The following is a 12,374-nucleotide window of genomic DNA, read 5'->3' on the forward strand; positions in this document are numbered from 1 at the left end:
TAGTATTTTAATTATTTGATCGCGTAGACGGGACCGTGGACGGACGAGATGACAACTTTCCACCCAAATTATTTTATGAGCCTTTTTAGAGCCTTAAAATATTATTTTAAGTTTTATTATCTCAAAATTTTAAGTATTTAATTTTATATAATTTTAGGAGTCCTTTTTATCCAAAATTAGCCAAGATAATGACTTTTAATCACTTTTAAAAATTCCCTTAATTTTAATTTCGGGATTTTTATTAATTTCAGATTTTTAAATATTTATTTTAGAATTTTGTGTTAAGTTATATTTTATCTATATATTTAATATCCTTAATAATATATTAATTACCCTATTTTCTTAAATATTAAAAACCCTAACCTAACCCACCCAAACCTCACGTCACTCTCCATCAGCCGCCATCCCACCTCTCCACTCTCCTTCCTCGACCCAGCAACTCAAGAAGACGCCATAGCCAAGGCCCTTGAAGCTCCAAAGTTCTTTATTTTTCGTCCCGTCGTCCCGGAACCATCCCACGCCCGTGTTTCTCGTCGTTACGGTGAAAGGCATGCGTTTCTTTCTCTTTTATCAGGCTATATCAGTGTATACGTGTGTGTAGTGCTTGTGCATCAAAAACTTTTAGTTTTTTTTTTTCCAGAAAATGTTAGAGGGTGTGTAAGGCGTACGGTTTTGCTTGGGTTAACAAGGCATGCTCATGTTTTTATTCTCCTATGGTAGAATGGCTGCTGGTCGAGGGTTCAGTGGGTGTATGTGTGTGACCTGGACTTGAATGGCTCGAGTAGTTCGAGCCAAACGAGCCCAGGAGGCCTGCGGTTCGGAACGGGAGCCTAGAGAAGCAGTTTAGGGTTTGAGGGAAGAGGGGTCGGCTGGGGCATGCAAGGCCGGGAACCAGCCGACCCCCAAGCAGGTTAGGTCCGGCAGGACCTTGGGAAGGTCCTGCCGGCGATGGTCCGGCCAGTGGTGGCCGGACTGGCACGGCAGAGGGCTGCTGCACGCAGCCGAGTGCATTTGGGAGAGGGGGGATCGGGTTGGGCTGGGTTTATGGGCCTGGGTCGGGTCGGGGTGTCCGGGTCGGGTCAGTAGGTTAGTGGGTCGGGTCAGGTGAGTCCGGGTCCGGGTTAGGTGGGCCGGGCTCGAGTCTTTTTATTTTTAAAATATTTTATGAATTAATGGGTTTTTGAGTCAATTAAATTGAAATAAAATTATTTGGACTCCCAAATAATTTTATTTGGACTTTTAAAATTTTAATTAAGTTAGTCCATTAATTTTATGGGCTTTTGAGCCCATAAAAGTTATTGGGCCAGTCTTTGGGTTTTTTTTGGGCCCATTGGGCCAGTTTAAGTGTTATTGGGCTTAGTGTAATTTTAATGGGCTTTATTAATTTAATTGGGCTTAGAATAATTATTTGGGCTTAAAGTTTAAGATATTGGGCTTAAGTATGTTAATGGGCCAGATTTAAGTTAATGGGCTTGAGTGTTAGGGCCAGCAGTCCAGTACCATCCATGAGAAAATTTGCATGTGTCCTGATTATATATTTAATTATTTTTATGCATTTAAGTTATTTTAATATTTATATGTTAGTAAGAAATTTAATTAAATATATATGAAGGACACACATTTTATTCAAGTACATGCATTCATGAAATAATATTTTATGCATAATTTAATGTTTAAGGTTGAGCAAGAAAATATTTTATGTTGGAAGTTGAAGTAGTGTGACAATTTAAGGGGGATTCGTCCCCATATGATTGAAGGGCAGTTTACTGCCAATTTAAGAGGTGATTCATCACCGGCCACGTACGTTGGTTTTCACGCTGATCAGTATTTAATGTATGATTTAAGGTTACACTACGGATACAACCATGCGATGTTAGAAAATTAATTGCTCAACAATGTTTATGTATTACGTATGATTATGATATTTAAGTTCATTTAAGTTAAGTTATGTTATGTAATTTTTAAGCATGCTCATTCATGTATATGTATGTATTAGTATTTAATTGTTTTAAATTATTTTAAACCCTTGTTATGTTAGCATGTTGGGCCTCTAGGCTCACTACACTGGTATGGTGCAGGTGAGTTCATAGAGGAGGATGTAGCTCCCACCGGAGGCGAGGACGTATGAGCGGACATGCAGTGACCCCGTGACCGTGATAGATGTTTGAGTCACATGCATGTTTTATTTATGTCGGCATGATATATTTTTATTATTTGTCAGTGGTTGTGAGTTTAGAATATTTTATTAACTATTTTCAGTGCATGCAAATTTTATACATTTTAATTATGCAGTATTTTTTTTAATTAAATGTTTGACTCAGATATTTATTTTATTTTTAAGAATGCATTTTTATTTAAGTATTTATTTGTTTATTTATTTAGTTATTTTAAATCTTTTTATTCTGTTCATATACGTATGGGCGTATATGTACAATACTTTATTTAGTAAGTATATATAATAATAAAAAAATTTTTCCGCATATTTATTTATTAATTATAGAGTTAGGGTCGTTTCAGTTGGTATCAGTGCACGGTCCTTGGAGGGGTCACTACTGCTATGCGAGCTCAGAAATCCACGCTACCGGTCTGTAAGTTTTAATGTTTATAGTATGATTTAAATTTCTAGAATTTAAGTTAGCACTAATTTTAAACCACTTAGTTATGCATGGCGATTTACGTAAAGAAATATGGGGTGATGCAATATGCCTCGGAGACGAGTAGTCCTTAGGGGTGAAATTGGGTAAATTAAGATTTTGGTGCAGCTACATGGAAATATTTTCTGCGTGCAGGGAGAATTCTAGTAGGAGGAAATTTCACGTTTGCGTTGCTAGATTCAGGAGCCACGCATTCGTTTATCTCCCGAGATTTTATCAGACGGATAGGCATTACACCGGAGGTTGTTGACAGTGGTTACGATGTTACCATGCCATCCGGACAGATTATCACTACCACTAGTGTCATCAGGATCTGGAATTGGAGTTGCAGGGACACTCCATTCGAGCAGATCTAGTGGTTCTTCCATTGACTGGGTTTGACTTGATTTTGGGTATGGACTGGCTATCAGTTAATGGAGCTTCGATTGATTTCCGACGTAGGACAGTGTCAGTGAAGCCAACAGGAGGTGAGATGTTTACTTTCTTTGCATCTCAGTCTAGCAGTATTCCTCAGATGATATCACTGGTTCGTGCGAGGAAACTGTTGCGCCATGGATGTCAGGGATTTCTTGCTAGTGTGGTCACTACCTCAGATGTTTCTAGAAGATCTTTATCAGATATAGAGGTGGTACGTGACTATCCAGATGTTTTTCCTGACGATGTTGCAGGAGTTCCACCAGTGAGAGAGGTGGAGTTCAGTATCGAGTTGTTGCCGGATACTGTGCCTATCTCTAAGGCACCGTATCGACTTGCTCCTACAGAGATGAGAGAGTTGAAGGAGCAGATTCAGGAGTTGTTGGAGAAGGGCTTTGTTCGTCCTAGCTTTTCTCCATGGGGAGCTCCAGTGTTGTTTGTGAAGAAGAAGGACGGCAGCATGAGATTGTGCATTGACTACCGAGAGCTCAACAGAGTCACAGTGAAGAATAAGTATCCACTACCGAGGATAGAGGATTTATTCGATCAGTTGCAGGGAGCTTCGGTATTCTCCAAGATTGATCTGCGATCTGGTTACCATCAGCTGAGAGTCAGAGATTCAGACGTGTCTAAGACTGCCTTTAGGACACGGTATGGACACTATGAGTTTTTGGTGATGCCCTTTGGGTTGACCAATGCTCCAGCAGTTTTTATGGATCTCATGCATTGTGTCTTCCAGCCGTATCTAGATCAGTTTGTCATTGTATTTATTGATGACATATTGATCTACTCGAGGAGCATTGAGGAGCATACACAGCATTTGCATACAGCCTTGCAGACTTTGAGGGAGCATCGACTGTTTGCAAAGTTCAGTAAGTGTGAGTTTTGGTTGGAGCAGGTGGCGTTTCTAGGCCACATTATTTCTAAGGATGGGATTGCAGTGGATCAGTCCAAGGTGCAGGCAGTGAGGGATTGGGGGATTCCAAAGAATGCTTCGGAGATTCGTAGCTTCTTGGGTTTAGCAGGATACTATAGGAAGTTCATCAAGGGTTTTTCCTCTATTGCAGTACCCTTGACTTCCTTGACCAAGAAGAACGCGAAGTATAGTTGGAGTCCAGATTGTCAGAGGAGTTTTGATCAGCTGAAGGATGCACTTACTTCAGCACCTGTGTTAGCTATGACAGTGCCACATGAGGAGTTAGTGGTGTACACCGACGCGTCCAAACTTGGGTTGGGCGCAGTACTTATGCAGTGTGGCAGAGTTATCGCATATGCGTCGCGACAGTTGAAGATTCATGAGCAGAACTATCCGACGCATGATTTGGAGCTTGCAGCAGTGGTATTCGCGTTGAAAATCTGGAGGCACTATCTTTACGGCGAGAAGTGCAAGATTTTCACCGACCACAAGAGCCTCAAATACTTCTTCACCCAGAAGGAGTTGAGCATGAGGCAGCGCAGATGGCTTGAGCTTGTTAAGGACTACGACTGTGACATTAGCTACCATCCGGGTAAGGCTAATGTAGTGGCAGATGCTTTGAGTCGAAAGTCGTCAGTGGTATCATGTTTGACTGCACAGTTACCACTACAGATCGAGATTCAGAGATTTGGTTTGGAGTGCTATCCGAGGGGCCATGCACCGAGTTTGTCAGTGTTGACGGTGCAGCCAGTGTTGAGAGATCGGATTAGAGAGGGACAGTCCACTGATGAGGAGCTACAGCGATGGAGACAGAGAGATGAGGCCAGAGGTAATCTCTTGTATACAGTGGAGGATGGCATCGTTCAGTACCGTGGGAGGATGTGGGTACCGAACGTTGATCAGTTGAGAGCCGAGATTCTAGCAGAGGCTCATGCATCTCCGTACTCCATTCACCCCGGAAGTACGAAGATGTACCGAGGCTTACAGTTATCGTATTGGTGGCCCGGGATGAAGAGTGACATCGGGAGAGTGGTGTCAGAGTGCTTGACTTGTCAGCAAGTCAAAGCAGAGCATCAGCGTCCAGCAGGACTTCTTAGACCTCTCCCTATTCCGGAATGGAAGTGGGAGAATATTACGATGGACTTTGTGGTTGGCTTACCGAGGAGTACCAGAGGGTGTACAGCGATTTGGGTGATTGTGGATAGACTCACCAAGTCAGCTCATTTCTTGCCGGTGAGGACTACTTATACTTTGACACAGTATGCAGAGCTTTACATCAGAGAGATTGTTAGACTGCATGGCATACCAGTGTCTATTGTGTCAGACAGAGATCCGAGATTCACCTCAGCGTTTTGGAAGAGTCTGCACACAGCTTTGGGGACGAGACTTTTGTTCAGTACAGCATTTCATCCCCAGACAGATGGTCAGTCTGAGAGGGTGATCCAGGTTCTCGAGGATCTTCTGAGAGCTTGTGTCATCGACTTCCGAGGATCTTGGGAGACTAGACTGCCATTAGTGGAGTTTACCTATAACAACAGCTTTCAGTCGTCTATAGGTATGGCTCCATATGCAGCACTTTATGGGAGGAGATGCAGATCTCCGGTGCATTGGGATGAGGTTGGAGAGAGGATTTTGTTGGGGCCGGAGATTGTGCAGCAGACAGCTGACATGGTGACGCAGATTCGAGACAGGATGAGGACAGCGCAGAGTCGGCAGAAGAGTTATGCAGATGCCAGACGACGCGATTTGGAGATTCGCGGTGGGTGATCACGTATTCTTGAAGGTGTCACCTATGAAGGGAGTAACGCGTTTTGGGCGGAGAGGCAAGCTTAATCCGAGATACATAGGGCCATTCGAGGTCTTGGAGCGAGTTGGCACGTTGGCCTATCGTTTAGCTCTACCTCCAGGGCTAGCGGCAGTGCACAACGTTTTCCATGTATCCATGCTTCGGAGATATGTCTCCAATCCGTCGCATGTATTGGATTTTGAGCCCTTACAGTTGCCACCAGATCTTGTTTACGAGGAGAGACCAGTGCGGATTTTGGCTAGAGAGGAGCGGAGGCTTAGGACGCGGGTCATACCGATGGTCAGAGTCCAGTGGCTGAATCACTCGGAGGAGGAAGCTACTTGGGAGACCGATGAGGATATGAGGACTCGCTACCCGGAGATGTTCGGGTAAGTACTTTAATTTCGAGGACGAAATTCAATTTAAGGGGGGGAGAATTGTAACACCCGGTATTTTTAATTACATAAATCCGCCTGCATAATTAGGATATTTAATTATTTAAATTTTAGATTTATGGGTTAAATAATTATGTGAATTATTTGTGCATGATTTAATTTATTTTTAAGCTTTTAACCCATAATTAGTAAATTTTTATGATTTTTAGTATTTTAATTATTTGATCGCGTAGACGGGACCGTGGACGGACGAGATGACAACTTTCCACCCAAATTATTTTATGAGCCTTTTTAGAGCCTTAAAATATTATTTTAAGTTTTATTATCTCAAAATTTTAAGTATTTAATTTTATATAATTTTAGGAGTCCTTTTTATCCAAAATTAGCCAAGATAATGACTTTTAATCACTTTTAAAAATTCCCTTAATTTTAATTTCGGGATTTTTATTAATTTCAGATTTTTAAATATTTATTTTAGAATTTTGTGTTAAGTTATATTTTATCTATATATTTAATATCCTTAATAATATATTAATTACCCTATTTTCTTAAATATTAAAAACCCTAACCTAACCCACCCAAACCTCACGTCACACTCCATCAGCCGCCATCCCACCTCTCCACTCTCCTTCCTCGACCCAGCAACTCAAGAAGACGCCATAGCCAAGGCCCTTGAAGCTCCAAAGTTCTTTATTTTTCGTCCCGTCGTCCCGGAACCATCCCACGCCCGTGTTTCTCGTCGTTACGGTGAAAGGCATGCGTTTCTTTCTCTTTTATCAGGCTATATCAGTGTATACGTGTGTGTAGTGCTTGTGCATCAAAAACTTTTAGTTTTTTTTTTTCCAGAAAATGTTAGAGGGTGTGTAAGGCGTACGGTTTTGCTTGGGTTAACAAGGCATGCTCATGTTTTTATTCTCCTATGGTAGAATGGCTGCTGGTCGAGGGTTCAGTGGGTGTATGTGTGTGACCTGGACTTGAATGGCTCGAGTAGTTCGAGCCAAACGAGCCCAGGAGGCCTGCGGTTCGGAACGGGAGCCTAGAGAAGCAGTTTAGGGTTTGAGGGAAGAGGGGTCGGCTGGGGCATGCAAGGCCGGGAACCAGCCGACCCCCAAGCAGGTTAGGTCCGGCAGGACCTTGGGAAGGTCCTGCCGGCGATGGCCCGGCCAGTGGTGGCCGGACTGGCACGGCAGCAGCCCTTGAAGGGCTGCTGCACGCAGCCGAGTGCATTTGGGAGAGGGGGGATCGGGTTGGGCTGGGTTTAGGGGCCTGGGTCGGGTCGGGGTGTCCGGGTCGGGTCAGTAGGTTAGTGGGTCGGGTCAGGTGAGTCCGGGTCCGGGTTAGGTGGGCCGGGCTCGAGTCTTTTTATTTTTAAAATATTTTATGAATTAATGGGTTTTTGAGTCAATTAAATTGAAATAAAATTATTTGGACTCCCAAATAATTTTATTTGGACTTTTAAAATTTTAATTAAGTTAGTCCATTAATTTTATGGGCTTTTGAGCCCATAAAAGTTATTGGGCCAGTCTTTGGGTTTTTTTTGGGCCCATTGGGCCAGTTTAAGTGTTATTGGGCTTAGTGTAATTTTAATGGGCTTTATTAATTTAATTGGGCTTAGAATAATTATTTGGGCTTAAAGTTTAAGATATTGGGCTTAAGTATGTTAATGGGCCAGATTTAAGTTAATGGGCTTGAGTGTTAGGGCCAGCAGTCCAGTACCATCCATGAGAAAATTTGCATGTGTCCTGATTATATATTTAATTACTTTTATGCATTTAAGTTATTTTAATATTTATATGTTAGTAAGAAATTTAATTAAATATATATGAAGGACACACATTTTATTCAAGTACATGCATTCATGAAATAATATTTTATGCATAATTTAATGTTTAAGGTTGAGCAAGAAAATATTTTATGTTGGAAGTTGAAGTAGTGTGACAATTTAAGGGGGATTCGTCCCCATATGATTGAAGGGCAGTTTACTGCCAATTTAAGAGGTGATTCATCACCGGCCACGTACGTTGGTTTTCACGCTGATCAGTATTTAATGTATGATTTAAGGTTACACTACGGATACAACCATGCGATGTTAGAAAATTAATTGCTCAACAATGTTTATGTATTACGTATGATTATGATATTTAAGTTCATTTAAGTTAAGTTATGTTATGTAATTTTTAAGCATGCTCATTCATGTATATGTATGTATTAGTATTTAATTGTTTTAAATTATTTTAAACCCTTGTTATGTTAGCATGTTGGGCCTCTAGGCTCACTACACTGGTATGGTGCAGGTGAGTTCATAGAGGAGGATGTAGCTCCCACCGGAGGCGAGGACGTATGAGCGGACATGCAGTGACCCCGTGACCGTGATAGATGTTTGAGTCACATGCATGTTTTATTTATGTCGGCATGATATATTTTTATTATTTGTCAGTGGTTGTGAGTTTAAAATATTTTATTAACTATTTTCAGTGCATGCAAATTTTATACATTTTAATTATGCAGTATTTTTTTTAATTAAATGTTTGACTCAGATATTTATTTTATTTTTAAGAATGCATTTTTATTTAAGTATTTATTTGTTTATTTATTTAGTTATTTTAAATCTTTTTATTCTGTTCATATACGTATGGGCGTATATGTACAATACTTTATTTAGTAAGTATATATAATAATAAAAAAATTTTTCCGCATATTTATTTATTAATTATAGAGTTAGGGTCGTTTCAGTATCATCCAGTTCAAGAAAGCAGTCTTTAAGGACGATCCAGTATTAACATTGAGTATTCACTCAACCCTTCCAGATTGGGATGATAACAAATTCTATCAACCAATGATATATATTCAATGTCGAAAACAAAAAGACAAGTTCTTATTCGAAGGATCAAATGAAGAGAAACCAGTAATGGATATCTCAACACTTCATGAGATAAGAATAAAGACATTGATTGACATGATCTTAAAGTCAGGAAAGATTGATGGAAACTCAAAGGTTAAAATAAATTTTGCAACCAGTAAAGTTTTATTAACCACTGGACACAAGGAGACAATCCAAAAGAAAGAACAAGCCATGTTAGCTCAATTCGAAGCTCCAATCTATGAAGCAAGAGTTGACACGACCCGAGAAACCCAACAAATACTATGTCAAAGACTAAGAACAATGATTTCCACTCACAAATGTGGACATTGCCAACCCATTCAGACAGAAAAATCAGCTGTCAAAGAAGACAAATCAATAAATAAATGGTCCGAATGTACCAGTGATTCAGAAAGTGACACAATGTAAAAACAAATAAAATCGTGGATCACACCACATGTTAAAGGCATCCACTCAGATGTAAAATGAGATGTTTTCCATTATGTAGTGTCGGGTGGTCCCCTCTTTTCTTTTATTATGTATGCATTTCTCCAAGCCTATAAAAGAAGATGTTTGTATTGTAAATAAGCAAGTGAAGTTTGAGTATCTCTCTATCTTCTTAAGTTTCTTACAATCTGGTTCATACAAGACGTATGAAAACTATCAGAAACTAAGAAACATAAAATCAGAAACAAAATTAAGTCTTATGGCTAATAACTAAACAAGCAGGGCGTAAGGAGGATAATGTTGGAAGCCAACCATTGAAGATTCATGGTTAGAGTAAACCTGGAAATCCATAGAGTAAGTACCAGTTGATCAAGCGATCGTTAAGGGAAAGCAATGATTTGGCCTCTGCTCAAAACCAAGACTCATTCAATCAAGGTAACCTTCCCAAATCTTCTGCACCCCTTAATTTAAAGAAATAGTCAAAATATATTAATCATGTCATCATCCTTTATAAGAAATGGAAGATTAATAATTAAAAACTGGTTTGAAACAGAGGATAATCATGAATATGATACATTTTATGAATATCACATAAATAATTTTGATTTAACTATATTCGAATCAGTTTATCAACTAAAAATTATAATAGTAATGAATGAGTGGAATCAAATTTGGACTAAATCATTTATCTGTTACAAATGAATCAGAAGTATAAATTCAATAAACAAATGAATAAGAAGAGTTCCGCAATCTGGTATCAGAGCCAGGTTAGTTATTAAATAGATCATGGCATCAAGATCAAAGAAGTCAAAATCACTTCTAGGAAAAGAATTTGAAGAAACGATTAAAGAAACAAATATGTTTATAAGATCTGGAAATGAGATTGAAGAACAAAAATACTGGATTAATAAACGATGTACTTCAGTACGATCAAAATATAAACTTAGCATATTCAATCTGGCAACTAAGAATATTAGTTTCAAGATAGATATGACTAAGAAACAATTAAAGGCTCATGAAAGAGCCCTGAATCACTCTTCTAATCTTGAAGAAGATGATTTAATAATTCAAGATATAGTAGATCTTGAACAAAAACTTATAAATCTTGAAAATAAAAGATCTTCTGTTATCTATTGATGACAGATCTTGTTATGTTTAAAAATAAGCTTTGTTATCGAAACCCGATCAACAAAAACAAAATAGTAAGAATAATAATTTTTACTAAATGGAAAATGTATGAAAATACAAAAATAAATATTTTTAATTTATATTCTCAAAATATAAATTTTGATATAGAAAATTGTGAAACCAATTTGAAACATCTTAAGAATTGTCAATCTTCAACTGATAGTTTCGAAGATTTTCAGAATTTATTAGAACAAATAGATTCAACAAAAAGGCTTTTAATAGCTTTAAGAAAATTAAGAAGTTCTATCATATGTTAAAATTACAGAAGTAACAATTTCAAATCAAAATAGTCAGATTGATGAATCTGAAGAAAACCAAGAGTATAATTTGAATATTATATTTAATCAAAGTAAGTTTGCTGAAATACAGAAAACAAGATTTTCTAATTCAAAGACTAATCTAATAGATCAACCGGGAATATTAAGTAAGATTTCAAATTTTATTAATCCCAGGAAAAATTTAATTTATTATTCGATTCGTACAAAAGAACGATCATGTAAAATAAATAATGAATTAAGGTCTAATACTCTGAAGTTATTAACAACTCAAGATATTGATACCATCATGGCAAAATCCAGTGAAAAAGAACGATCTGAACTGAAATATGTTCATATCGGAGGAATTGAAATAATAATATCAGCTCATTACCGAGAAGGAATAGATACACCAATTGAAATCACAGTTCGTGATAAAAGAATACGAAATTTTGAGGATTCTATCCTTGAAAAAATTGAAGGAAACTTATGTTACAAAAATATGAAATTTTGTATTTATCCATAGTACAATATATCTCTTTTTGATAAAAACATAAATGATGTATTAACACTAGATTATTACTTTTATAGAAATAATCTTATGTTAACAGGAAACCATCCAATCAATATAAATTATGTTGTCGGTCTAGCAATGAGTAATAATTCTCAAACAGTAATAATTTCAACAAAACCAACTATTTCTGTTGAAAGAATGTTTGAAAATATTACAAGAAAAACACCCTCGAAAGACATTTATTGAAGAAATAAATCCCTATAAAAGATGGAGTTCAGATGATCTTCAAATCACAAAACATTATGTATCAAGAAGATCATTATCATTTGCCAAAAATGATGAAGATATTCTTGAAAAGATTGGAACCATGAATCAAAATATTCTTAAAATTAAACAAGCTATTGTTAATGAGTCAACCTCATCGCAATGACGTCTTTAATAAAATTAGAAAAAGATCTAGGAGATTTAGAAAATAATATTAATAAGATCAATCTATCAATACAAGAATTAGAGAAAAATTTCAAAGAATATATTGATTTAGCAACGACTAGATTAATAATTGAACAAGAAAGACATAGTAATAAAATATTAAACTATTTTAAAGAAGTTCTTCCAATAGATAAAGGAAAAAGGAAAATGGAAAAAGAACCACCATTCAAAATTGAATCATGGTATAGAAATCCCCTTAGTTATGACAAACATAAGTATGGAGATATTTAGTGAAACAGACCAATCTGATTTTGAGAAAATAGGAGTCAATACAGAAGAATTATATCATTCACATCAGGAATCAGAACAATACATAGATATGAATATTTCAAAATCAGAATCTGAAGATGATTCTAGACCATGATTAAATCTACGAACGAATGTAGAAGGTAGTGGTGGAAGAGACGATGAAGAATTTAAATATAACAGAGACCAATACTATGGATCTTATAAAGAT

The sequence above is a fragment of the Henckelia pumila genome, chromosome 4 (genome assembly GCF_033568475.1).
Source record: "Henckelia pumila isolate YLH828 chromosome 4, ASM3356847v2, whole genome shotgun sequence".
Lineage (NCBI taxonomy): Eukaryota > Viridiplantae > Streptophyta > Magnoliopsida > Lamiales > Gesneriaceae > Henckelia > Henckelia pumila.